General features: G+C 44.9%; 1 protein-coding gene across 1 annotated transcript in view; it reads right to left on the bottom strand.

Annotated features, from left to right (window-relative positions):
- The window catches only part of CERS3 (ceramide synthase 3), a 314,458-nt gene that overhangs the window by 218,300 nt on the left and 68,597 nt on the right, over positions 1-27,561 (bottom strand). The window lies entirely within an intron of this gene.

Below are 27,561 nucleotides of genomic sequence, written 5' to 3'. Positions count from 1 at the left end.
AAATCTGCGCTGGACACTTTGCACCCTGAAAGCGTGTAGTGAGACCAAACAAAAACCACACACACACACACACACACAAACACACACACACACACACAGGTGAGGGACTAGTTGGGCCAGACAATCCCTAATGAAATCGGTTAGTGGCAGGAGGAGATGCCAGAAACCTACACACCCTTCACTTGAGTGGTGAAAGCTGAAGTACGTAAATCCAATCAAAGGGATGTAGTCCGCCGATGTTTATGTAACAAAATAAACACTACAACACAACATTTACAAAGAGCACACGCTCGGAACTGCTACTGCGCTCAAGCGCCATTTTCTCCAAGACATGGAGGAACACAAAGATAAAATGTAACACGTACAAAGCGTTCCAGCACATTCTGATGGGTGACTCATAACTGCAGACACCCCTTTTCCCGTACATCATTAAGTTCACCCTTCCAGGCTACAAAAGAGGAACCGGGCGCAATGCACAAACGTAAAAGTTTGAAAAATTCGTAGTGCTTTGATCAGTGAAGCGTAAGAGATGTAGAGTGCCGTCTATGCAGCATATTCTGCCATTCGGCATTTATTGACCATCTTTAGCAAAAGACAGATTATGGTGAAGGCCTCTTTTACTTCAGTGTTAAATATGGGCGCCGGACAGGTTCTCTCTAAATCGCCATTAGCGGGGCAGAATGCAAAAAGGTGCGTAGGAGTTTCAAAAGTCAAATTGTCACCCCCCCAGAGCGGAGTGGAAGAACCATCCTCGAGGCAGCCGGCCCGGCGGACACTGGAAGGGTCCTCCGGCTGGCCAGCGAGCATTTGTGGCTTAACAAAGTGCTCATATCCAGGTATGCAAGCAAATATATGTAGAGTATAGAATACTCCTGTTCATATATAAACCACACATTCATGCTGAACACCCTTCTATCTGTCACTACAACTCTGCAGTGATTATCTCCCACGCAATCAAAGTAAGGCATGCAAAGATGGACTTAACAGGCTATGGTCTCTTATGCACCATCCTTTATCTATGGGACTCGCATATAATTGATGATGCGTTCCATGAAATGCACGTAAAAAGTGCAACACTTTAGCACTGACTAGGTGTCGTCTTAGTTGGTCACATATAGCTTTGGAAAGGGAGGAGGGAGGCGGCAGTATGGCATATGTGCCTTTTCCTCTGTGCTCCACTGTCTCAATGCAGACCTCAGCCTGGTTCCCCAACTACATAGCCATCCTTTTGGCCTGTAACTGGGCCACAAACGCGTACCCTGGACTAGTATTCCATACATCCACCCAAGCAAAACCATCAGTTGGAGTGTTGCTAATGTGAATAAAGTCATGTTGGTTTAAAGGGCATATACAATACTCCAGAATCTCTGGATGGCATCGCATTACCAGGCTACGTGCAGGAAGCCTGCACTTCTGTGGTTGCATTGGGTGCATGCGTGGTTGTGCCTAAGACCATATTGACAGCGGTGTAAATTACACTTGGTGTACGGATTGGAAGTGCAGAAGTTGGTACTTACTGTTTAACATCTTTCCTGTTTGGTGGCAGCAGAAGCGACACTGCTGATCCAAAATCTCCGTGCCCAGGTCCCTTTCCCTTTTCTTGTGGGCTTAGGCCAGCGATGGATTCCCATGGAGCAGAATCTCTCCTGGTTGGTAGGTGGCCCGGCACTCATAGCCCTGTAACAGTATATTTTGTTGAGGGCATCTAAATTTGGAGGTTCAGTGAGTGCCCAGATTCCTCCATACGCAATGTGACATGCAGTCCAGAGGATACTCCAAGAACTCAGAATTTGTCAGGAATTTACCTCGATTATACAACTGTCCCATTTTACCAAAATATAGCCAGCCCACCTGTGAGCAGCCCTTTGGCTCCGAAGACAATGTTAATCTAGGGCTATCAAGGAAATTTCAGGGGAGTATATTATTGCTATAATGTGCCAGGCCAAAACCGTGCACGCCACTGTGTTAATTTGGTCAGTGGGTCTGTGCGTGGGCTTCATCAGGATTGTGCCCAGGGGATATTGGTCGGCTATTTTATTGCGCAACATAGAAGCAGAAATAAATATTGGCAAGTATAATTTTCCCTTTCTCGTACGGCAACACCAGGGTACTCTAGAACATGCGTTGTTGCTTTCCAGTCTAAATTAGTCTCAACAGGATTGGTCTAAAGTTCCTGGAGAACGCTGCAGAGAGAGGGATCAGGTTGTTGCTGAATAGCTGCAGCAGCTTGTGGAGTAGAACAATTTTTGTGAATGTAAATCTGCCTGCCCTTGAGAGCAGGAGTTTGATCCAGCCTTCAAATTGCTCCTATTTCTTTACGATTGCTACTCCATAGTTGTCCCTCACCCCTGCTCTATGCTCCTCATATATGTTGAGGCTTCGCTTTTGACCAGAGTCCTCTCTCCATATCAACGGGAATCCTTGGTGCGAGCATGCAGTAGTTGCTGTGAGTGGAAACATGTCCGACCTGTCCCCCTTTATGTGTAAGCTAGACCGGCCACCTTTGCGGATACATTCTCTAACGAGTGGTGCACGATTCTTCCACATGTGGTGAACAAAAAGGAGAATCTTGTCAGGATATGAGGAAACTAAAATTCGATGCTCCCCCATATATATGCCTTTTTTTCAGGATAGTGTTCTGTAGAACACAAGCCAGGGGCTGTATTGGCGTTACAGATAACCTAGGCAATAAAGGACAGGCTTAGCCAGCGCGTCTGTGTTAAGCAAAGTTTGGAGAAAAGGCTCCGTTCATTCGGACTCTCACTGGGGGGGGATTTACATAGTGGTTTGATCCACTGTAAGCATTCCTTGTAGAGAGAGTCTAAGGCTTTTCAGCACAATAAATATGTTACTCCATGCCGGAAAGTCAACCTCATTCTCAACTTCAAAGTCCCGGGTCGGTCTGGTGCATTATTCCAAACAACGTATGTAGGTTTAAAGCAGGTAGACAAATAAAATGCAGGTTTTCATTGTATTCGCTTAAAGTGAAAGAGATCATGCCTTAGTTAGGTTTCAGTTTGTCTCCCTTGCAGCGCAGAGACAAGCTAACGTACCCAACACCACACCAAGTTATTCCAAAGAAGCCGACTGGCAACAGCGAGCAGTGTTGGGGTGAAAGGAATTCCTTGCCTTCCTGAGCAGTCCCATCCCCAGTTTCCTACCAGTCAGTGCACAATACAGAGGGACGCCTTCACGCCAGAAATATCGGAGCCCAATGCATGAAGTCTTAAAGGGGTAAAAGCCCCAGAAGCCACCCTAACTGCAGCCTCTACTTCTAAAAGGCTGGCCAGCTGGACTACACCACCCTAGAAAAGGACATCAGTGGAGCAAATGAAGAATGGCAAGCTGTTCGGTAGAGTGGCAGCTTCCAAAGAGCATGCAAGGCCAGTAGTGCGGGAGTAGAAGGCTTTACAGCAGACTTTAGGGACCACGAGCATGTATTTGGTGGAAGACTGTAGGATACAAAGGAAATCCTCAGCACACGTCTGTAGTGTATCTAAACAATTATCTGCACATTGTATGCATAAATATTAACACACTATTTGGAGTTTGTTTTTCTTTCTTGATTCTTATAGTTTTTCTTCAGCAAACATGTTTCGACGCATACGCTGGGAAATCATCCCGCGACTTTCTCAAGGCTCTACAATCTTTGGTATAGTCCTTTCTTATGTGGTGATAACTCCAACCCACAATGGGTAAAATATCGGTCTTCTGCGTTAAAAATCGGTTCTTCATTCAGGAAAGGTCTCCGTCTGACCAATCCACGAGCTCGTAAGGACAACTCCGTCATCAACATAGCCCAAAACCGTGACTCTCGAGAGCAGATTATCCAGATAAACCTTACTCACGGAGCAGTGCAGAAGATTTGAAAGAAGAAATTCTCTTGCGTTTTGTATGACCGACACCAGTTGCAAAAGGTGCTTGGGAATGGACATCCCCTTAATCCAGCCTGGATCGGATTGCTGCCTTGTTTTCTGGCAAAGTGTAGGAAGAAGCATTGGAAAGATAAGGCTTCCAGGGAGGAGCCCATGTCTGGACGAAAGACCGACCGCAAGCCATGGGCACCTTCAAGAGTAAAGAAGGAAGACCTATTTGGTGGACCTATTTCAGTTACCCATCAGATTTCTCACAGAAACTACAAGTCTAAGAAAGAGGAGTTGGAAGAAGAAGGTGACAACATCAATAGCCCTCTCTTCCGGCAAGTATTTGACAGTTCAGTCAACGGCCTTCATTGTTCTAGTCATTTTAAATTACTCTGCGTTCAACACGGCTTCCCAAACTGAACACAAACAATGTATAGATGGTGCCATGCATTAGCCTTCTGCAGCACACCAGCATCTTGACAAGTCTGCTCTTGGCTGAGGCTAGAGCATTTCAGAAGACGAAGCATAAACACCAGTACACTCACTCAGAGGGCCAGGGGTGATAATGGATGGAGGCCGAAATGCAGTTGCACTTAGTGCAATGAATAAGAAACTCATACTGAAGACAGACCACTTAATCTTCACTGGAGGTGGGCCCACAGCCAAAGACGAGCAGTCCCAATCATTACACAAAACCAATGTAGGTTTGGGAACAAAGGGCAAATATAGCAGTCTTTCTGGCTGCAAGAAGTCTAAATGAAGAGCAGTAGAAGACTTGCAAGTGAAAATTATAGAGACTATTATTCCAAAAACAATGTACAGGTGTTAAAAATGGACAACCATCTACTAATATACTCTAGGTTGAAAAGTTTGCATCTGCTTCTAAGTGTGCCAAAAGCAGATTCTAGCACACCAAGTTTTACTAGTAGACTAACTTTTCTGTAGTCGGATGGCACCAAGCCGCCTACCCAGGACAACTCCTATTATTTTAATTCTATTCTCTTTTCAAGTGTTTATAGATCCCTGTACAGCATTTATGTGTGGAATAATATAATCACATAGTAATAAGATGTGCAAAATGCTCTGATACTTTAGAGTCGAGTTTGTGTTATTTAAAAAACACAAACAAAAACGGAGAATAAAATCCCATAATATAAGCTAACCAATGCCTTAGAATATCAACTAGTCTACAGATTAAATACTTAGCAGCTTCTAAAATGAGAAAGACGTTTGCCTGCTCAATTCCGGTCAAAAGTTATTTGGGATTGTAGGAATAATACCCAAGTTATGCTACTTGAACATTTTTGCTGTTCTACAGCAAGGAATTTCCGCCTCAGAATTGATTTACTCCTTGCAGTTCTTCCACTCCTATCCTTTATAGTCAGAGCGAGCATTATTTCCAGATTTGGATGGACAAGTTAGATGTAGCGTTGTTTTAGACGTTACGCAAGAAGTCGTAAATAGTATTATTGCTCCAAAAGTTTGACATCACGTGATCTCAAGCCTGCATGAATAAAACTATGCAAAACCCTTACACTTGTAAACAATCTAAATACATCTAAAGGCAATGAAATGCGATTCTGAATGACAGGGTAACATGTTTGGTCACCTAAATTCTATACATCATCCAGACAGCAGCATGAAGCATTGTCTCCATAGTGACCAAGTGACCAGAGAACTTATTCACTACAAGACGGCACTGGTGAAAGATTCAGCAGAACAGCAAGATCATTCAAATGCACGAACGCACCGGGGCTCGCAATCAAAAAGAATACAGGGAACACTAAATCCTTCAAATCAAGGCCACACAACCCTTAAACTCAAGACAACACAATTGCCTTCGATTCAAGGTAACACACGACCCTTAATCCCAAGACAATACAAGGCTTATGAACCCTAGAACACAAAGTCTTTCAGCATACAAGCACCTCTGGACAACACAAGACACTGCTACCCTAAGACAGCACATGGCTCTTCAAACCCAAGAGCTGAAAAGACTCTTTCAACCACTAAACACCAAAAGACACCTTCATCTCGAAAGGACAGAAGACCATTTGCCCAAAAACCTTCAGCAATAAGACATCTCCTAATCAGTCAGTGACATGCGTCATATGTTTTACAGGATGGCCAATATGGGCAGCTTACAGTAAATAAAAGGGATGGCATTAGCTTATGAAGATGAAGGACAGATCTGCAGACAAATCTGGCCAACGCAATTTCTGCCTAAAGCAGAAAAGGCTGTAGTTGAAAAAGTACACATATACTTCTTTAAAGAGTAAGCAACAGGAAGTTACCTTATTAGGTAAACAAGTTAAAAGCAAAATGTAATAAGGATGATAAATGAATACAGCAAAGAAACAAACCACAGGCCAGGCTCTACCTTCAACAGAAAGTAATAGTTTCAATAAAGCTAAAATCTGCAAAAAATATAATGAAAATCGGGTATGTAATAAGCCAAAACTGGTGTTTAAAAACAGTGCTTGAGATAGATTCAGGTAAAAGAGAGTATAAAAGAGTAAATTCAGGCTTGGGATCTTTCCACTCACAATTACCCTCATTTGCTTATTAAGATGAAGGAAGATTTTACAGATGCGCGTCACATGATTTTATGGTTGATTTTAAAAACCACTGTAAACATGAGCATTAGATAAACCGTTCATATTCTATTTACTATACTTCCAATTAAGGTTGCAGATTAATTTTTTATTTTTTACAAAACATCACAAATCAATTAATGGGCTTATCTGGGGGAAAGAAACAATCTTGTATATACAGAAGCGGATTTCTCTCACAAAGGATAAAGGTGGGTATGCTTTCCACTCCAATATGCCCTTCTCCTGTAAATTGTGGTTAAACTGTTGGGCGGTAATCTGCAGAAGCACTGGACAGCGAACGAGTACACATTTTTGATGCCACTCAATTAAAATAACCTCTGTGTTTTCTCCATTTGAGACAACTCTTTCCATACAAACTACCAAAAGAGTGAACGATTGTAAGCATTTAGGTGCCCCACCCCACTCGCAGCTACGCCCCTGTAGATAACTCTTTTTGGGATAGGTACTCCTATAGAGAATAACTTCCAATGATAATTACTGCAACAGCTGTTACATTGGCTTCGAAAAAGAAGGATGGGATCAACCCACTTGATGGGGAGAGGTCAATCTGAGCCATAAGACTACTCACCACTGAGAAATCTACACACCACAAAATGGGAAGGGAATTAGAATGCCCAGCTCACCTACACACCTTCTCTCAACTCAAGCCCACAATGGGCTCTTTGTAGCAGAGAGCCTAATATTTCTAAACAATGTAGGCCGTAGAATTTAAATTACATTATACCATGTCAAAAATGCTTGTCACTATCCATTAAGATGGTTACAAAATTAGTAGACAGTGCCATGTGTCGCCCAATCTTCCAAATGCCGGTGTGATGCTAATTAGGTTTTGCCCTGAAGCTTACCATCTGCCAACCTCTCCTTCCTGATGCCATTTGGAGTCAAAACAATCTGAGCACAGTATGAACCTTCTCTCCTGATCAACAGGTTGCCCACTTTTCTCTTCTGAGCAAGGAATGCCACCAATGCAGTTCTTGGAATGAAGACTACATATGACACAGCTTTCTGCATAAGGTATTCATCTTCTTAAATCTACTGTGTAAATAGGCCTTCGTTTTATGGTTTTGTGAAGAAGAGCGTTTCCATAACATATCAGTATTGGTGATCAATTCTCTTTGAACAAGCACAACACATCATTCAAGAAAGAAGCAACTGTGCTTGGGATCAGTCTTATATTTCCAAATCCTCTACTTGACATTTTGGGGAAAGGGGCGTAATTTATGGTTATGTTCGGTTATTAAATGTATCAAGTTTATATAACTATTTTAACTAGTTTATAAACTAATGGAGTGAGCTGACCCGCATTACATTCTATATGCCCATGATACGCAGCTGCTCTTCACCTGTAACAAAGACACGTATTTCAAGGGAGACATGATTAACAGCTGCCTATCAGAAGTATTCTCCTTGCTCCAGCATAACCAACTAAAATGTAATGCTGGCAAATCATAGATTATTTTCTTCGCCCACCGCCCCAGTAACCTCTGGTGCAGCAGGTGGCCCCTCCCACATCCCCCGTAAAGATAGTGAAAAATCTAGGGGTGAAGGTGGACGAAAATCTTTCCATGCAAGCACAGATCCAATCAGTGGCGGGCTCTTGCTTTGGCCTTCTCAAAATGCTGAAACAGTTCCTGCCCCCCCTGTCCATCACCCACAGGAAAACGGTGGTCCAGGCATTAATAATCTCCAGGTTGGATTACGTGAATGTAATCTACCTGGGGCTGCCTGAATTTCTACTGGCAAGACTGCAGGTGACCCAGAACGCTGCAGCAAGAGCGATACTCTTGCTCGGCCCCAGAGCTCGCATGTCCACACAGCTGAAAACCATGCATTGGCTCCCTGTTCTCAAAAGGATCCATTTCAAAGCAATGGTTCTGGCTCTAAAGGCCCTACACGGCTTGGGGGCTGGGTACATTGCGAAGAGTCCAATTTTACCGCCCCCACCGTGCACTTAGGTCGGCGGCACTCCAGCTGGCCAGGACCCCCAGACACCTACGGGCTCGCATCGGGGGCCGCTCCTTCCAGGTGCAAGCAGCAAAATTGTGGAATAGTCTACCGGTGGACTTAAGGTTGACACAGGATCTCCCTGCTTTTAGGAAATCACTGTAAACTTGGTTGTTCCAGCCTTAAACATCTAGCGTGGACCTTCATCCTGCTTCAGCGCCGGGACACTCAATTGAGTAGCTGTGCGCTTTATAAATAGCCACGTAACATAACATAACCAGACTAGATTATGAAAAACGTATATTAGAGAAAACTGCCAACACTCTACTCGTCAAAATGTTCTCACTGCAAGTAAGGCATATTTACGTTTGTTACCATCAAAGACAAGGCACATCACCATTAAATGCCATCAGAATATCAAATAAGATCACATAAGACATCCAGCATAATTACCACCCTAAAGAAACAGAGGATCCAGATGGGCCTGAAAAGGAGGGCAAAAGGAAAGCTAAAGCAAGAAGATAAAAATATCAACTATTAAACCGTATCGTAACACTTCCATCCCTTCTCCCGTTGGGAGGGCATCCCAGTCTGTTACCAGAAATCTCACCAAAGCTCCCTGAGAGACCCTCATACACTTTTTATATTCAAACATCCCAGACCTGTCCAAAGCCCCCAAGCCAGCTACCAAGGAAAGCCACAGCAGAGTCCACTTGGTAGAAGGTAAAACTCTTCCCTCATGATGCACTCTCAAACATGCAGAATGACTCCTGAAGCTACTTGCTTCAGCAACACTAGTTTCTCCTTGATGCCAGCCAATGCTCTTTTCCTTTTCAGTGTATCAGAGTAGATGTCGGGAAAGGATAGGATTGGGTACAGTCGGATCGAATCTGTCAGGAAGTAAGCACACCGCTTCCTACAGCGAAGTGCCAGTCAATCAAGGCCGCCGGGTGTCATCTTTGAGAGGCTTCAGCTGAGGTTCAGCCATAATTCCCCAAGTAACGTGCTTTCCCGCTCACCTAGTCCCACAATGTCTCTTGTCTTTAGCGTCTCCAAACTTCAACCGAGAACCTCCGCGAACATAACTCGGGACTACCAGCGCTGCGGAATTAGGTCTTGTGCAGCTTGCGCACCACTGGCATTTAGCTGTAGGGGAGGAAGAGGGACACCACTGGGTTATTTACTTAAGCAAAGCCCCAGAAAAAGTAGAGTAGAGCTGCCTTCAGGAGAACCAAGGAGATATGGCTATTTTGGTCCCCAGCCGGCCTCACAACTCTTCCTCCCGTTAGGGTATGTTTATGAAATGCTAGCACATTGTGCTGACCTCCTTTCCTCCCGTCAGCACCAGCCTCCTTCTAAATGCTATTTTATCACACATTTAATTCTCCTAGTGAAAGGCACAGTATACTATTTCATGAGAGTGGTACACATCACAAACAGAAGAGAAAATCAGGGAAGAAACAACAAAACAGGGTAAGGTCCATCAGAAACTGTTGGCAAAATGTGATCAAAGACGGACAACAAAATGCTGCCAGAATCTGGATTGGAGGGGCAAGGGTTGGGGTAATGCGAAAGTGGGACTCAGCGCCTGAGGTTGAAGCAACCGTAACTGAGGCAGACTATTTTTTTATTTTCCTCTAGTCCATTTTCCAACTTTCCTTAGCTGGCTTTTTAGTTTACGGTATTTTAAACTGAGCCAATCAGAAGTTACCTGTTGTGCACTATTAGGTTCTATGTAGGACAAAGAGCACACTGTGCATCGGAATCAAGCAGGAACTGCCTGAATGAGGCCCAGAAGATGTTTTCCCAAACCCCTTTAGGGGACGTCTAAACGCTTAGAGACTTTGGTGACACTGCAGCTGCAAGACCCTATCATACCGTTTAGTCATGAGCATCTGCAACCTCAGTTTCCAGAACATCCTTGTGGATCAAATCGGCGTCCATATCACAGTCAGCTCATCAAGAGTACAGAGAAGAGTTCTTGATGGTTATTAAGGTGCCACCAGATACCATCTGTGAGAAGTTGGCCTGATATGTAGTGCTCACTATTCTAGTGATCACTGTGTATCATTCCAAACGACCCTTATTGATGATTGGTTGTAAGTCAATCTTATAGACCAGCTATCCTAGTAGCGTGGACAAGAGCAGTCTTCAGGCTAAACTCTAGAGGGCGTGTTAAGCCAGCTGTTTACCATCACATATACCCCTTGAACACCAAGTGAAAGGACACCACACAAGTTATGAAAATAAAGGATATTTATTTATAACAAGACTACCCTGGCTCTTTATGAGTCAGGGAGCTAAGCACAATACAAAACTCTTAGGAAAATACTTCTAGTCGCACAATTTACACAAATGCCCGAAGGGCATGAAACCATTTACACTGCAAGTGGAATGGGAGAGGTTAAAGAGTCTAAAGTCACTGATTCCGGAGGAATCCGATCAGTGCGACTAAACGGGAAAGGAGCTGGACACTTGTGGAGTGAACCTACGATGGAGCACCGAGATGCTCGTGTTACCTAGCCCAGAGGCTGCGGCTGCGTGGGGTTCAGCAAGATGTCGGGAGTCCTTGTTGTAGTCTCAGGAGCCTGAAAGAAGAAGTTGCTGGCAGGCGACCAGTGACGATGTTCAGCGAGATCCAAGCCTGGATCGGTGGTGAAGAAAACCTGAAAGCAGAGGGGACTCAGTTCTCAACCGCTAGCCAGCGATCGTGTGGGTACCAGGAAGGTACCGGCTGAAGTCACCTCGACCAGGTGAATGGGTGACGTCGGACTCGGCTGTTCCTCGGACCAGGAGGCACGGCGGCGACCAGGATGGAGGGCGAGCTGTCCCACGAAGGTGTCTGCTGTCGATGATGCTGGGCCCAGGAATGGGGCAGAGGATCTTGGCAGTGGCAAACCCACGCGGTGGAGTCAAGATGGCGTCTGGAGTGGACCAGGAGGGTCCGAGGTACTCCTCTGTTGAAGGGGAGCAAGGGCCAGTCTGGGGCAACCAGACCAGTGATGAAACTGTCGTGATGCGTCGTGAAGAGGGCCACAAGCCGGTCGGCGAGTGGTCGGACAACGCGGTGAGCAGCAAGGAGCAGAAGGGCCCCCCACGAAGATCTTGTGGAGGCTGGGGAGGCAGACTTCGGTGCTGGATCCGCTCAGGGTTAGGGCTTCTCAAACCCTAGGTGCACTCACTCGAGGGTCCCTCGGTGGGCGTGCTAGGTAAGCGTCGTGCAGGTTCTGAAGATGGCCGGTCCCGCAGGTGTCGTCGCACCTACGAATCTCAGCTGGGCTGACGATGTAGGTAGAGGTCAGAGATGGCAGGGAACCCGGGTCTCGTCGAGCTGGGCAGTCTTGTTCCGTAGGAGAGACGTACAGCCAACCCGCAAGCGCTTAGGTGGTGCCTGCTGGTGCAGGGTGGCTACTCCTTAGCCACAAGGGAGAGTCTTCGGAAACAGTCAAGAGTTCCTTTCGTGGAAAGTAGTTCAAGATTCAGAATTATCCAATTTGGGAAGGGGACCCGCTCCCACCTTTATTCTAGGGAAAGGGGCTGGCCCGTGACTAGGTCCTACCTATGGGTGGGACCAGGAGGGGGGTGGTTACACCCCTATCCTTTGTCCGGCTTCGCCCCCGCTCAGGGGCTGGTGTGCCCCCGAAACTGGTTTGAGCCGGGCTATGCACAGTGAGCACCGGGGTGCCACTGACAATCACCTTCCTTTCAGCCCTGCCTACCTGGGATACACAAACCCTGTCTGGGATGGTGCTACCACCGCCCTCGACAGGAAACCCTTTGTCCAAGCTCCCCTCGCTGGAAGGTCTCCCAGCAGCAGGAGGTCAGACTTGTGTCTGGTGGCAGCATCCATTTTGTGATACTGAGGCTTGAGTCAACTTTAACCGGGGTTCAAGGTTACTTCCATGTCGTGCCCCTCTAAAAGGGGGGAATGCTAACCCCGTCGCCAGAAGTGGCGAGGGGTTCGTATTCCAATTCGTATGACACCTTACTCGACATGTGTGGGTGATGCGATGCCAAAGTTAGCAAATAACCGCGAGGATTAGAATGCATTTAAAGGTAGTTGGCCCGCGTCACCATGGAACGGCTATTAGGACTTGGTTCCGCAAGCCGTCGACGGGCTCAGCTCGTGCCAGAGCACCATCCCACATGATTCCCAGCACTCTGCCTTCAGGATTGATAAGGCCTGCCATAGGAGTGACTGACAGGAATCCATGTGTCCATTTTAAGGTTAGGTATAGGAATACTACACCTACAGCAACGGGTGATTACACCACCTTGCCCCAGCTGTCGTGCAGCCAGTTGTGTCAGATTTGGGTGGCCATCCAGGGGTGGCATAATACATGCTGCAGCCCCTGGTAGGCCCCGAGTACACCAATGCCCTGGATACCTGTGGTATGCTGATACAGGGACTGATAAGGCGGCCCAGTTCCAATTAGTGGATGCACCTAATGTACATGTATGTTAATTTCGAGGGAGAACAGCTAGGCTGTGGGTCTGATTGGCAGGCCCACAGCCAGGGAAAGTCGTAAACCAATGAAGCAAAAAAGCAAAAATCTGGGTGATCATAGGATTGCAGACCCTACTCTCCTACACCATCCACATGAATCAATGCCCTAGACCAATTTACCGAATAGTCATAATAAAAAGTATTTTACATACTGCACCATATACCCTTTCCAAAGCCATCTTGTGGACTTTTATTGACCACACACACTAAGTCTCACCAGAAACACACATCTGTACCAAACTTCTCCAGAAGGGGCCGATTCACATCTAGGAGTCCAGCATCTAAATCTACTGCCGACGGACTGCATAAGGGCAGGTTAGTCTCTGAGGCCAGATCACTGCACAAACTTACTTAATAAGGAACAGGGATCAGTTGCATCTGAAAGTAAGCATGTATTTTAAAACCAGTCCCTCAAATAGGACTTTCAGCAATACAGGCATCCAAACGTGTCCTCGGATTCATCCTGGTTTCATTGGACAACCATGAAAGTCATCGGGACTATACTGCATTTCTAACTGCACTCAAAGTTGAAAAAGGTAAACACAGCTGAAACTTAACTGCGAGTACTAAAATGACTTTGTTCATATTATACATTTATATTTGTAGGATATAACATATCTAGCAGCTCGAGTGAGATGGATTTTCTGGGTTGTAGGTATGGCATGGGCTAATCCAATTTTAATGAATGAGCTAGACAAATGCATCAAAGATAGGTAAACACCTCTGTATAAATTGCTATTTACTGCATCCATGTCCTGCTGTGGTGTCTATACATTACCCCTGGTTTTAAAACTTTTATCTGTGCCTTACTTTTTTCCTACTATAAACAGTTTTTGACCACATCCCCCTTGACGAAGACTAATCCATAGAGCGCAGACACAGGCCAAACCTAAATATTAACCCTCGAGCCCATCTCAGCCACTCTCTCCCCGAATCCAGGTCCATAATGCCCAGATACTGAAACCTATCAAGTAGCCCACCTGCCCCTAATACACAGCAGGTCCTCCTATACAGTGTATCCCCGTTGCAGTTACCCCATTGAGATACACTGATTCGTATCTTCTTACATCATTACCACTGATAAGTACAGTAATTAGAGAACACTATACAAAGGCTATTACCCTAACGCACCTTTTCCACACGGTTTCTTAAGCATCAGATGTACCAGTAATGTAACAACTAATGATTATGCTTGATGTTGACACGACGACACACTGCATTGCATGCAGAAACTGTGTAGTTTCAATGATCCTTTACAGCGTTTGTAATCTGTATACAACAAAATATTAATAAAAACGAATTTACAAAAAATATATATATATATATATATATATATATATATATATATATATATATATATATATATATATATATATATATATATATATATATATATATTTTGACATTTTCATAGGGCAGTTATTACAATCTTTGAATTTCCGCTTTATGTTCCTCGTTAATCAAATTGGTATAGGTTCAATATCATTAACGACTCAAATATCCAAGGAGGCATCCAACATAGTCTCAAGGATGGCAAAGTAATGCTTTTACACCAAAAATCACTCTCAAGCCCAATAACCAAGAACTACGGCCCTGCTGCAATTCTTTTATTCCAAAGAAGAACAACTGAAAACAGGGACTTCTGCAAAGTAACGCACTGCCGGGTAGGCTTCTTTCAGCACACAACTAGGAGAAGTCTGGTTGGGGTTTGATCTGAGATGCATCACCAAATAGCCACTCTACAGGGTCTCAACAACCTGGTTGGCATAATGGACCGCAGGGTTTGTACAATCCTCCCAGTTGGTCCACATCCTTCCGCAACTGTCCAGCCTTTCGGGACCATATACTCTTCATCACTCCTATGGTCAGAGTTAGGTTTGCCTTTTTCATGCAGCATTACTCCAAACAAGTTAAAAATCAAGCGTATGAATGATCCTCTGTTCCAGTGCATTTGAAGACAGACACAGATCTTCTCATCACCTTTTGTCATCATGTACAGTAATGTTCTAAGAGCCCAAATGGAAATCTTGGGAACCACAACATAAAATGCAGCAGCAGTATTTTCATGAGTAATCAGTGCAAAACATCACAAACCTGAAAAAAGGGCATAACCTCACACTTTACCCTCAAGAAGAAGTTTTCTGCTGTATTGTAATCATGAATGCTGCTGCAGAAGTAACTCAAAAAGTCTGTGTGATCGAGCTAGCGGTCTTAACTGGTTAAACCAACATGACGTTTCCTTGCTCCTGCAATAGTGCTATAACAAATACTCCTACTCTAACCACCTCTTAGAGGGGTTCAGAACCTTGCCTAATGCAATTACAAAAAATGGTTCAGGTTGTATATTAAACATAATATCGCACTGCTCGATAACAGATTGCAGAATAGTCGTCTACGGGAAGCTTTGAATTTATCAGATAGCACTACTGCAACATCAATGAGGGGTCATCTGAGAAAGTAAGGACATCAACACATACATCCTACGACTACGCTGCCAGTAATACCCAGGTGGGAAGGTATCACATTGGGGCCTCCCCACATAGATTGAATGCCCAGTCCCAATGCAACCAACAGAGGCGGCAAATATAATGGGATTGCACAGGCTTCAAAACGGGCAACCCTGACTCCATGGAAGATATTATCCTTTATTGTCCACCTTGACCACAGGTCTCGGCTGTGACAACTATTTCCCAGAATCTTGTCACCCAGTGGCTGCAGCAAGTCCTTCAGAGCTTGACCATATATCCTGCCATCGATCAGCGTTCGCCTTATAATTGGAGCGCTTGATCCCGATCTCTACATGTGAACCTGCACAGCTCATTGTTGCAAGCAACTGATCCTTTACGGCATAACAGGAGTTAACAAACCGGCCCATTACATATCAAGCAGGGGTGCCTTGAATACACAAGTCAGTCCTCAATATCCGGTACTCACAATCTGTGAGCCACAGCAGTATCTACGAAGGTAACTAACAATACTGTACGCCTGGAGACTGGATCTAATAAATTCTAGCAAGCTTCCTTTTATATTGGGTGGTGTTCACAGCAGGGCCCTTCCCATCCTGTACAAAAGGAAGGGGTTTATGGCTTGACTTGTAAGTGAACAACTCAGTATTTTATTAAGGGGTTACTCTTGACGGTGCTTGGATCCACAGGGTTGACCCTCTTATCCAGGCTGGTTACACAGGTTAGTAGAAGTTGCTTTAACACTCGTAAGTGCAATGTGTAACAAGCATTTGCAATGCAATAGGTCTCGCAGTTGTGAGAGTTTGAGCTATTGGCATTGTAAATGGCAATGCTTTTTATTTACGTGTTGGTTTTTAAAACATAAATAAAAGGCATTGGCATACAGACACACTGAAGCTTTTGTATGCCGATACCCAACAGAGCCACCTTTGGCACTACTTCCCCAAAACCAACAAGCACTCCCCAAACTGCTTCCTTCACACTATACATGTATGGCCCTAAACTGGCTCCATCTTATAGGACTGTGTTATTGAAGGTCTTGGCTTTTAAGGCAACAGCTGTAGACAGGCGCACCACGCCCATTCCGCTCAAAGGGCTTCCAGCCCACCAGTGTAAACAAAATTGTAAAAAATAGTTTGTGCTGGATTGTTATTGTGGGTATGGCATTTAAGAGATTCACTGATCATTAGAAACAAACAGGGAGGATCAGGTTAAGGTAGCCGGTCAAAGGGCACCTAGGTCTTCCTTTTCCCTCGTGATGCGACTGGGTAATAGCTGCCCAATAAAAAGGCAAGTAATGTGGCTGAGGAGATTGCATTTTACGGAACCTGTACGCCAGACAACTACTACCTCATCATCAGGGTAGGGTAAGCGTGAGACAGCCTGGCTGGCAGCAGAGCACCTGGTTTATAAATATGGCACGAAAACTCCGGCCAGCAAAGATCACTCCCAGTGAGTTCAAGCAGAAAATAAACAGATAAAGTGCTAACCTGTTGGACAACCCAAGGACGAAAAAGCAAAGTGTGAGGTAGCATGGCAAGGAAGGGTGTGGACAACCTGCAGCACATATATACAGAGAGGTTGCTGTGTGTACAGGTGCAGTGCAGGGGAGGGTTAAGAGGTGGCAAGTACGCAGCGTCCGGTTTTCATTTCCTGGATCCACTTTACTGCAGATGTTGCAGAGCAACTCTTTTCGGTTTGTCAAATAAATAGTCTGGCCTGCTGATTCAGGGGGCTGCTGGTGATGTGGTTGTCTTGGCTTTACCTGTTCTTGGTGGCTGCAGTGGATGGCGGCTGCACTGCTCTTCTGCTCCTCCCGGTGCAGCTGCAGTGGCGCTTCCACGTCCAACTGCTCAAAGTAGCATCCAAGGCCCAACCCCCGCCGCACTGCCGCCACGGACAGAAGACAGCGATGAAGGACTAACCTTCTCAAACATCACGGCCATGATAAAATGGTTATTACCTGGCCGCTATATGACCAACAAGACCGGTATTTTGATGGTAAGGTAAGGTAAACTAAAAAAATAAAAATAAAACCATTTTAAAAAAAACAAGAAACAGAACAACAATAGTTTCCCAATGTAAAACACAAAGTAGTTTCCCAATGGAAATAGTATTCTAAGGCACCAAATGTGAGAAAGAATCACATTATCCATAAATGATTATTAACAAGAAGCGGGCTTGCCTTGCTGAAAGAAGAATACACATCAATTTAGGCCAAGCGAATTGAGTACTAATAGCGTTACATGGCTGGGGGCGACCTTATATAGTTAGGCGAGTTTATGACGTAGAAGCAGGTTGTGCCTAGGCGCAAGTCCAGTCTGAACTCCTATAACACTACTTTCAACACTGTAATACCGCCATAAGGCGAGAACATTATGTATCTCAGCAACTGCAGCTTGTGACAACAGTCGTACGGCAGATATTGCGGCCATGTTGTGATGGTGCTGCTTGGCCCGTCTCATTAAATAGATTTTTATTTAGCGCATTTTTATCAATCGCGGACATTAACTGAAGGTGTCAGAGCGCTGTCAGATGATGGCATTTTCAGTCTTCGCTGTTCACATGTAAGTGGTCAAGAGAGACTTCGCTTTCTGCTTTATTAAACAAATAAAGCCAGACCTTTCTGCTCAGACACTAGCAGAAATACCATTACGATTTGGCGGCCACAGATTTCTGGGGTTTGCTTAGTCTCCTGGCGAGAACGATGCAACTCAAGCGTCACTTGGCAGGATGGGCTTAGCACTCCGTGTCAAGCCAGAAGTCTCGTCGGCCGAGGCAGGAAGGCAGAGAACCGGCAACGGCAGTGGTTTGAAGCAGGTAGGGGAGGTGCCCAGAATACACAGTGCAGGCAGACAAGTGCCCCTGTGGCAGCGCAAAGTAGCGCTGGGACACAGCAAGATCGGTGCCGTGCAATGGCCGCATGCGAGGTGGGGCCGCGAAGCGCTCGTCATGATGTTTTCGTTTGGCTTTTCCTGCCGTGGCCTCGCCTGCTACAAGGTTTCTTGTCTTTATGGGGCCATGTGTTTGGCCCCATAAAGATAAGAAACCTTTTGCGACCAACGCAAAGCAAGCGAGTCCGTCCAAATGGGACAGCTCGAAAAGCCAAGCGAAAACGTCACAACAAGCTCTTTTCCAATGGCTGGCCACCGTTTAGCATAAACGGTGATGCCAGCCAATGGAAAAGAGGGGCGGGGCGGGGCTTAAAGCCCCTTACAGAAAATACCTATCATTAAATCTCGCCAGCGAGACTGCGCATGCGCGCAGCCTTACACTAGCGAGACCTAAAAAAGGAACCATTTTCTGTGACAATTTCAATAGGCTTTAAGTGTGTAGTAGACTATTTGCTCAAAATCCACATGAGTTCAGTAGACCCGTTTCGCTTGCTCGAGCCTCTGAGCTTCCTCAATGCATTTGTATGACACGGGATGTCAATCTTTAGGTATGTGTTTTAGTTGAGGTTTGAGTCCATTGTTTCACAGTCACTTTAAGCAATAGTTACAAAGAATGCCTCTGTAATGACTGCACTCTGAGTGATGGAAGAGCTCCTTCTAGACACTTGCCTAGAAGGAGCAATTTCCATTCTGCTCTACATTGGGCTCTCAAAAGAGAGCAGTTTGTGGAATTTCTGAGCTTTTTTTAATTGTATTATGGGCATGATGATTATTCCCCAGAAACTGTCCAATCTAACAGAGGAATTAATTGATTAGGTTTTCCATATCCCCTGCGGAGAACGTATTTCATGCCAGGTGATCTGAAGCCACTCAGCCTTCACTGTAGCAAGTACCACCTCTAACACACATCTTAAAAAAGGCTTCTCCCCAGTAATGGGTCTTACACCCAATCTAGACACGTGTGGGATTCTGCAGACAAGGTTTTCCTCTACGTCTACAGTGTTCTCACTTCAGTCTTTTCCCTATCGAGAACTAGCCAGCTTCAGGATGTCCTTGACTCCAATTCATCTAAGAGGATCTCCTTCAGTTGAGGCAGGACACAGCTTCTTCCGGTATCGCTCATAATTTAACATGCACATTTGCCAACAATCGCCGACAGAAAGCCCATTTGAAGTGTGGATGGCTTCCGAGAGACTCTGCTGGAAATTTCTGATTTGTTGCATTGCACTTTGGAAGACCAACTGCCCCTATAGCACCTTGCCATGGTCAAATGAAAGACTTGGCTTTTTATTAACAGATTAGCAGCTACAACTCAGGACTGCTTCCAATGAGGGGTTTGTGGTGCATATATTCTGTAGTCATTTTACTGCATACCAAATAGTTTTCCTTCGGGGCAGCTCAGTAACAAGTGACTGGTTTAGCGAAATTTCCACTCCACTATTTTTGTTGTTAAAGCTCACATGCCCCTTCATAAAGTTGATTGGATGGTTTGGGGATTGTTGGAATTCTATAACCCGATGGGACCTCTGCCTAGTGACAATGTACTGAGCGTGTAGTATCTTAAATGTAGTTTTAAATTGCCCTTACTCTCAAATCGTTCCAGTAAACAGCAGCCCCAAGTGTGGACTTGATAAGACACAAAAAGAAACCTCAGTACAGGCAAACAAAGTTGAACTCATTCCTCAGAAACCTTTACTGGATCCTGTGCGCCAACCAAGCCCACACCATGGCCATCAATGCCCGGAATCCGAAGGGCCACACTACACAGCGTGGGATGCGAAGAGATCCATTTCAATGCCGGCATGCACATTGTGGGCCACGTCTCAGACACAATTGCTTCCCCCAGTACATGAGATCTATAAGAGGGACGAAGGATTTGTATCCTACTACTATTCGAGCACCAATCAGTTGTAAACTCATTCTGAGCACATTAGGCACCAAGAGAGACAATTGAAAAAGAGAATAAAAACACAGGAATGCCCCACTAAAGAAAACTCGGTCAAATCCTATACAATGTAACAAACCAAAAGACATCCAATACTGCACCAGTCCAAATAAAATCCGCGCTAAAGCCAGCATCAACCAAACACTAAAAACCCCACATGCAACAGTAGACAAGCCTTCCAACTTAAGTTTCACTGATGAATCTCTTATGTTGCAACAATGGCGCCAATGTTCTATAAAGAGGTGTGTACCTTTGCCAAACACACTATAAAAGAAGTAAACAAGCCAAGCACATGCAACTGTGGGATGAGTCAGTACACCTTGCAGCAACTAGCAGAACACTTGTATACACCTACATTACTTTTATATTTTATTTGTATTAGGGCTACAAGGAACACGATATCTACTCTGAACCCCAACGGGAAAAAAATTAAAACCGGACACCCAACAGCAGATGAAACAGGTACTGGTGTTCCACAACCCTATTTCACATAGGAATACATCAAGAAACCAACCCACCGCACTAGAGGTAAATACCAGTGGCAGTGCCATACAACGTAACTATTTCAAAGCACAGCCCTCACAATGTGCATTTGAGTGTTATAGGTTCAGGCTTCTCGTTGGATACTTTTATTCAAGTGCAGCTAAAATGACAGTTCAGTCGGTTAATGATCCCCACTCTATTGTAAACGGTTGTGTGCAATCTATAGATATGCATTAAAATCCAGAAGGGCATGTTAATAAAATAAAGAGATAGTAAATTTAAAAGTTGACAACATTGATCAGCAGCACTTTGACACGGTCTGATTTTGAGTTCTGCAGAAGTGTTCTCCATGGCAAACACGATGGAGTACCCGGTTTGCCAAAGCCTCGCCCCCACCACCTCATCTAGAGATGGACAGACAGCCCCTAAACTTCATCGGTGGGGCCCCTGTTGGCTCCGTCGATGACAGAGTAGGGGCCACTGGTAGGGGTCACTGGAGGAAGGACTTAATACGGTCTAACCTCTTTAGGGTCTTTTTTTCCTGTCCATCAATGTCAGGTTTTACTGGGAAAAAAAAATTATGACCGCCCACACCCTAGCAGAAAGCTCCCAGGATGGGGGCAATTTGTTTTTTTGTTTTTCAGAAACAATCTCCCACCTTGGGAGGTTGTTTCTGAAACACAAAAACTTTGGAGAAGTTTGGTGCAAGCCAGTCAAAACAAACATCAACCGACCACCAAACTCCTTGTACCTTGAAAGGAACTGCCGCCATCTTTAAATCTGGCAGACGGTGGTTCATTTGGGTGGTAGAGGTACTGTCCTCTGCCACCCTGATGCACTGTACTCCGTCTGCCGGACACCAAGTGATTTGGCGAAATGTGTCAAACATTTAGAATGTGCAACATGCTACACCCTAATGCTACAATCTACAGACTTTGCAACAAGTACATGGATGACTTCATGCGAGCCACATAACTGGTCCCATCCTCCCATTGGTTTTTGTGTACGAACTGCATCAAAATGCCTTCCATGAGCAAAAAGGTAAAAACTGAAGTAGCTTTAAAACAGCTTGAAAAAAACAGGCAGAAATAACACTGCAATGTTCAAAAGGTAAAACAATAATTTCATGCTTTGCTTTCAAGCAAAAGACGTAGGTAATGCAGAAAGCACAACCCGACTTTCAAGCTGTGCATTACTGGAGCATTAGCAAAACCCGGCGTAGATTCTTCAAGGAAAAACAAAAAAAAAAAAAAAAAAAAAAAAAAAAAAAAAAAAAAAAAAAAAAAAAAAGGAAGAAGAACCTGCTGGCACCTAAATCCAGAAATCGTGAGCAAGTACTAATGAACCGTAAAATAAAGAGTCGACAAGACTGCAATTAGCTGAATGAATACATAGTAACGTTTATATCACTATAATGCATGAGTGGTAACTGTCCTAAGCCCGAGCGGGTTCAGATGTAGTATCCTCTATGCACACCAGCCAAAAACTGGTGGATGGCATGTACGTCCTACTTAGCGTGTGTAAATGTGCTATACTCTTTAAATAGGCGGATGTCCCGCATCCAGCAAACTCTAATAAGCCGCAACGTCTTTTATGGAGTGTTGGCTTCTCATACTTTCAGTCCGTCCATCTGCCCATAAATTTCTTGCAGTGTATTCCTATTTAAAGTAGGATTGTGGGTGCACGGTCTGTGTATTTACAGCAAGTTCCTCACACTGGTCGCTCCAAGGTCATGTAAACGGTCTGCTGTCCCAAAGCTCCTTGCACTGTATGTCCATGTGTCCCTAGGCTCTGGCATTGTATGTCCATGTGTCCCTAGGCTCCTAGTACTGTATGCCGATGTGCCCTGAGCTCCTCGCGTTGTATGTCCATGTGACCCTAAAGTCCTCACACGATCTGTCCATGTGTTCCCAAACTTACCACAGCCTGATCATGTGCCCGAGCTCGTCACGCGGCCTCTCTACGTGTCCTCATGATCATTACAGTCTCTATCCAGGAGGCTCAGGCATGGGCATAACAAGAAGTGACAACTCTGAAGGGAATGCAATTGGCCTACACTGCTGGAGGAAAAGGGTGCAGTATATTATGCATTCTCAGCCCAACTCTACATTCCCTGCGCTGTCCTGTGCTCTGCCACCACGCGCCCTTTGTCCATCTAGGCGTTGGACATGCATACTGCCAGAGGGAAGTTTCAAGTACCTGTACCCGAGACAACCACACCCTTGATGCACTTGGCACAAACGAACCCGTCACACCTCTTCCCATGTTCCCGGGTATGGCGCAGACTGCCCTTGAAGCCAGGGTCCGCACACTATCTGTTCACATTTGATCATAGAGTCTGTCTCTGTGACCCAAGCATGCTCAGGTGTGTGAAAACTGAACTGATAGGATGTGTGTGGCGACATTAAAAGTGGGGCTTTTCTGAAGACTTTCAGTTCTAATGAGTTATTCGATCCTCCCCATGGGTTTACAGGGTGGGGGGGGGGGGGGGATACAGCACAGCCTTCTGGGTACATGATCTGTGATGGTAACTTTGCAAAACAGCTCGGACTGCTCTGAGGAACATTAGGAAATCCTTTCAGCCTTCAAATGTACTCTGAAGCTTGTCGCTATGTTGCATCCCAAGAACCTCTAGCCAAGGCCTGGGAGTTAAGGATCACCCTTCTCAATAGCATCCACCTTCCAGCCACGCATCCAGATTTGACATCGGGTCACCACGATTACCCTGCCACCATCGCTGCCAAACAGCGACCATCAAAGGCCAAATTGAAAGGGAGCCTACTATGATCCTGCACCTGGACAGTTAATGCTTGCTGAAGGCACCCTAACTGCTCCTGGAAATCCCTCAACAATGACAGAGCGCTATGTGGCTTAAAGTCCAGCTAAGCATCGCGTTCAGGTCAGATCTGAATGGACTTCTGCCGACACCTCCAACCATTTGTCCACTAGGTCATTGGGTGATGTATAACCAAAGACAAGAAAAGCGCATCCAGTCGAACTGGACAAGATCAGATTTAGCTGCATGGAATGAGGGAAGTACTGGCTTGGCAGCTTCCAAGACACAAACGCATGAAATAAACACTGCATCAAATCCCCTCTCTCTGGTGTCACCATTCTCCTGGGATAGAGTTGTTCATTTTAATGCTCCGGTCACCAAAAGGGATAGGATAGACCGGAGGAAGCAGCAGTTTTCAGGAAGCAGCCAGAGGAGGCAACATATACATTTGTTTTTCTGCATCATCTTAGCTTCTAGTGGACTTATTTTGGCAATTCGTGTATAGTTTGCCAAAGCAATAAAGTAGTATTCTATTGAATTGAACGGTATTCCATAGCCAGTGCCTCAGTAGTGGCCAGCACCGATGGGGGGGGGGGGGGGGGGGGAGTAGGGGAGTAGGGTGAAGGCCAACGGAGAGGGGGGTTGGGATAGTTAAATAAGAAATAATTTAACTTATCTCCTTGCCGCTCCTCCTGGTCGAGTCTCTCCTCCTCCCACCAACAGGAACTGGAAACTGCTGTGGCTCAACGCTCAGACGGGGCATGGGGGCCTTGCCATGTTCTCCACCCAGGCTGTAATGTAGCCTGGGTGGAGAAGAGGGAATGTGTGCATGACAGTTATGGTCAGCCAAACTGTCTTTTGCGCACTTTGGAGTGGAGGGAAACCACTCCTCGGCTGCTCTGTCAGCCCCGCCGCGCCTCGCAAAGCTGCCTCGCAAAAAGGAAAAAATAAAATGATAGAGTGATCATCATTTTTTTCTTCTTATACTGCTGGAAAAAACATAAAACAGTGGGGGTGACGCTCCTCAGCCTGAGCGGAAGGAGCCTCTACTGCAGTGTCTACCACTACTGTGCCATTAGCACTCTAGTCACAAGGCCAGGTTTTACACAACGGTTTCTTTGTTGTTGTAGTCCCAAAGACTTTGAAGTAAAAAAGGGAGGTTTTTCTTTACCCCGTGTTCTTAGAGTGTCCCAGGTTCATTCCAAATACTAGCTCAAGTATTCAGGTTCATAACTTCATTAAGTAAAGAGCACACGCGCATCACTAGAGGATCCCACTTGGTTACTGTGTAAAGTGCGGGCTTTCAGCACCCTTCAAGAGGTTCCCTTTGACCTATGGTGCCTTGGTTCACCAACCTAGTAAAAAGATGGGAGCGGTGAACCTTGTAGCTACCCGGCTTTCCAATCTTCCACCTGTGATCACACAAGTTAATTGTATTCACTAGGGAGAAACTGAGTGAAAGGTCGCACCCTAGAAATCGTGGGGGGTGGAGGGAGTAGTTGGTCTCCAGTATTCATGAGAGAAGGATCTATAGCTTGACCGGGAATCTCTAACTGTGAGCCATAACTTAACTGTCTGGCCAGTGTGCTTTTTTGTCACCCACCAAACCAGATTCTTACCTTCCTCCTTCTGATACATCATCTTCCCTCAACATCTCACTTCCCAATGCTGCTGCCTCTGGGATTCCTTTGTTGCCTTTCCCTCACTCCAAATGACTACGGTCAGCAACCCACAAAATACTATCTCTCCATCGGGTGAGATAAGTGTTTGGTTGAAGATCATTCTATTCTCATTCTTTACACTATTTTTCCACTCCTGGTCCCTCTCTTCCGTCTCTAACATGTCTCGTTCAGCACTTTGATGGGAGCCGAGAATAGCAGAAAGCTCTACACAGCAAACCAAGGACGTGCACTGTACAACACAACAGGGAGTTCCAGCTTGTCCTATTTGGGTAGGACACCTTTCTCGAAATGGGCAGAGGTTCCCGTTCTGACAAGGTCAAATGCCAAAAAGGCAGTCATGGCTTGCTTACTCATGAACTTGTCTCATATCTATGACGGAATTAGTCTTAGTTGAAGCTTCTTCCACACTACACGCACAGGATTTTCAGAAGGAAAGGAAGAAAGACCTGAAGGCAAGGTTGGCAACACGTTCCTCCTTCACAGTCTTTCATCTTCCTTTTCCTGGGGCACCTCTGTCAGGGTCTTAGTCTTTAGATACTTAAGATAATTCCTGCCTCCAAGATGTGCTCGCGCTTCCTCAGGACATTATGAAGCCCAAGTGCATGATGCGGATCTTTTTATTGCTTTACCGTAAATTTCCATAATAACGGCAGTCAAGGTCAGAGTTCACCAGGGCCTCGGCTACGGCAGCCCTGCAGGTTCGGAAAGCCTTAGCTTCACAGGAGGTAGTGTGCTTTACAAATACACATAATATAATGGGACGAAATAAATAATAGGCTGCAATTTATGAATGATGAGAGAGCTATCACTCACTGCCATGTTAAATATGGGCGAAGATGAGGAAGCGCTTCCCCAGAGTATAACAAATGCTTATACGTTCTCTTGACTGGTAATGGATTTTACCAAGATCACAAGTGTTATACTGTCAATTATCAAGTCAATTTCTATGATGCGTTCTACCCTGTGTTAACCAGTTCACCAATATCCCTTGGATGCTGCACATTTAAAGTGCTTGAGTGCTCCCCTTGTACAGGTATGCAGTATATTAAACCATATAGTGTTTTTTCCAAACTGCTTCCCGAAATCTTCATCTAAGAGAATAAGATAGATTTGTATTTGTTCAGCGGGAGGTAGCCGTGTCTTACCTAGGACATTTGTGAGGAAACACTGACTTTCTTTATTACTGCTTGGACATAGACCGTGGTATTAGTACTCATCACTGAGGAAAATAACTGTCCTATCCACTTCAGATTGACATGGATTTTTATTAGATGGACTAAAAGGGCCACACAGGTGTTGAAAAGGATAGGAGATAGAAAATGCCCCTGAGGGTCTGCACAATGTGAAATCAAAGGCGCTGATCGACAAATCTCTTATTGCATGCCACTTGTTTACAGTCAGTGTGAAAAGATCTGGTAAAGACCAGTTCTTTGTAAACCATTTTTTCCTGTGAAGGACAATTTAAATAAGAACAGCTAATAGTCAACCAAGTCAAAGGCAGCTGAAAGGTCTAGTAACATCACCGGTTTCCTGGACTTTATCTACATCCTGATCCAATTACCCAAGAGCTGTAACACCACTTTCTCCATTTCATTAAGTCCTAAACATTGTTTTCAAACATATTGTGATGTTGCACTAATAGAAAATGTGTACCCAATGGAACAATATATTTGTAATCAATATTTAGAGCACAATATTAATGTCAGAGGATTTTTCCGATACTATTCTGAGAAATAGCCACAAACGCATTTTGACAGAATTTTCCCTTTCATAGGGATCACTAAAATATTTCAAAATCCAGAAGATTCCACTGGGTCTACATATCACATTAAAAACAGAGAGATGCCATCTCTTTTTCATTATGGGGTAAATCTCCTCTTCTACTGAGGATTAAAAATTTGGTGGATTACTCCAACCATTGATAAAGCACGTGGACTGGCCCAGCGGATGGCTCTCACTTTTTATTTAAAATGGGTGGGTGATAATGCCTCCTTTTTCTGTTAACATTTAAGATTGTAGCTCCATAGGCCCAGCACTCAGGTCTATTGTTAATGTCCATCCTTCAAAAGGATGTTTGAGCCTGTGATGCCTTCCTAGAGCCTATGTAAATATGGCCTATGTTACGTTTGTCAGCTTCCTGAATTATTCACACATAGTTTGTATTTTTGTCACACAAACGCAGCAAAAACAGTTGCAGTGCTCTCGATAAGTGATTGCCATTTTGTACAACATGATAGAAGGAAACAAGTTTATTGACAGAATCAACCAAGTTCAGGCTTTGTTTTGATGACAAAAGGACTCAGGGCTCGACTTGCCCCTCTCCCCCAGTGAATGTTTTATTTTGTGATTGCAATGGATTCCTGCAATAGTTTTCTTGTACTTTTTCC

This window comes from Triturus cristatus, chromosome 3_1 (assembly GCF_964204655.1).
Source record: "Triturus cristatus chromosome 3_1, aTriCri1.1, whole genome shotgun sequence".
Taxonomy (NCBI): Eukaryota; Metazoa; Chordata; class Amphibia; order Caudata; family Salamandridae; genus Triturus; species Triturus cristatus.
This window is presented reverse-complemented; position numbering and strand designations above follow the sequence as displayed.